We start from the raw sequence: 2,174 nt of genomic DNA on the forward strand, positions 1-2,174 counted from the left end.
CACAAGTAAGTTGCATGAGGAAGTGGCCCAAATGCCTATGGTCTCCACTCCAGTCACATTACCTTCCCTGTCCCACTCTGCACCTATGGCCTCATGGGGAGTTCCTTATGATCAGTGGACTGAGGAAGAGAAAATTCGTGCCTGGTTTACAGATGTTTCTGCACGATATGCAAGCACCACTTGAAAGTAGACAGCAGAGGCACTGCAGCCCCTTTCTGGGACTTCCTTAAAGGACAGTGGTGAAAGGAAATTCTCCCAATGGGCAGAACTTTGAGCCGTGCATATGGCTGTTCACTTTGCATGGAACAAGAAATGGCCAGATGTGCGATTATATACGGATTCATGGGCTGTGGCTAACAGCTTAACTGGATGATCTGGGACTTGGAAGGACCATGATTGGAAGATTGGTGATAAGGATGTATGGGGAAGAGGTATGTGAATAGATCTCTCTGCATGGGCCAGATAAGTAAAGGTATTTGTGTCTCATGTGAATGCCCACCAAAAAGTGACCTCGGCAGAGGAGGACTTTAACAATCAGGTGGATAGGATGACACGTTCAGTGGAAAACAGCCATTTTTTCCCCAGCTACTCCTGTCATTGCTCAATGGGCTCATGAACAAAGTGGCCATGGTGGCAGGGATGGAGGTTATGCATGGGCTCAGCAACATGACTCCCACTTACCAAAGCTGATTTGGCTATCACCACTGCTGAGTGCTCAATCTACCAACAGCAGAGACCAACACTGAGTCTGTGATATGGAATCACTCCTCGGGGTGATCAGCCAGCAACCTGGTGGCAGGTTGATTATATTGGACTACTTCCATCATGGAAAGGACAGCATTTTGTTCTTACTGGAATAGATACTTATTTGGGATATGGATTAGCCTTCCCTGCATAAAATGCTCCTGCTAAAACTACCATCCATGGACTTACAGAATGCCTTATCCACCATCATGGTATCCCACACAGCATTGCTTCGGATCAAGGGACTCATTTCACAGCACACAAAGTGAGGCAATGGGCTTATGCTCGTGGAATTCACTGGTCTTACCATGTTCCCCATCATCCTGAAGCAACTGGATTGATAGAAACGATGGAATGGCCACTTAAAAACAAAATAAGGTGCCAGGTAGGTGGCAATACCTTGAAGGGTTGGGGCAATGTTCTTCAGGAGGCTCTATATGCTCTAAACCAGCATCCAATACATGGTTCTGTTTTTCCAATAGCCAGGATTCATGGGTCCAGGAACCAAAGGGTGGAAACAGGAGTGGTACCACTCACTATTACCCCTAGTGACCCACTCAAAAAATTTTTGCTTCCTGTCCCTGCTACCCTATGCTCTGTGGGTTTGGAGATCTTAGTCCCAAAGGGAGGAACACTCCCACCTGGAGACACAATACTGATTGCATTGAACTGCAAATTAAGAATTCCACCCAGCCATTTTGGCTTTCTCAAGCCTCTGGATCAATAGACAAAGAAGGGCATTACTGTACTATCTAGTGTGATAGATCCTGATTACCAAGGGGAAATTGGGTTGACTTTACATAATGGAGGTAAAGAAGAATATGTCTGGAATACAGGAGATTCTTTAGGATGTCTCTTAGTACTGCCATGCCTGTGATTAATGTCAATGGAAAATTACAGCAACCCAATTCTGATGTGACTGCTACTGACTCAGACCCTTCAGGAATGAAAGTTTGGGTCACCCCACCAGGCAAAGAACCACGTCCAACTGAGGTGCTTGCTGAGGGCAAGGGAAATAACAGAATGGGTGGTGGAAGAAGGTAGTTCTGAATATCAGCTACAACCACATGACCAGCTGCAGAAATGAGGACTGTGATTGTTACATTTCTTCATTGTATATGTGCATCAAATATCTTTGTTTCCTTCTGTTATGAACTGTGAAATGTAATTAAGGTTAATGCATTTTGGTTGTATGTGTGTTAGCGTATCCTGTTAGGCACAAATATGACTCTATAATTGTCTTTATTTAGAGATTATATATGGTTAAGAAGATGTGTACAACTACCAAGTTGACAAGGGGTGGACTGTGATAGTTGGAGCTGTATGTCAACTTGGCTGGACCCTAGTTCTGTGTGGTTTTTCCCATGATGGGACTGGATGACTGTGTTCTGAGTGGTCAATCTGCCCAAGGGGAGTTTCCCTAGGGGTGT

The 2,174-nt window shown here is 44.9% G+C and overlaps 1 pseudogene; it reads right to left on the reverse strand.

Annotated features, from left to right (window-relative positions):
* LOC103192842 overlaps positions 1–2,174 on the reverse strand; it is an 8,559-nt pseudogene that overhangs the window by 5,017 nt on the left and 1,368 nt on the right.

Source organism: Orycteropus afer, unplaced genomic scaffold (assembly GCF_000298275.1).
Source record: "Orycteropus afer afer isolate SDZICR_OR568_19922 unplaced genomic scaffold, OryAfe1.0 scaffold00031, whole genome shotgun sequence".
In the NCBI taxonomy this organism is placed as follows: Eukaryota; Metazoa; Chordata; class Mammalia; order Tubulidentata; family Orycteropodidae; genus Orycteropus; species Orycteropus afer.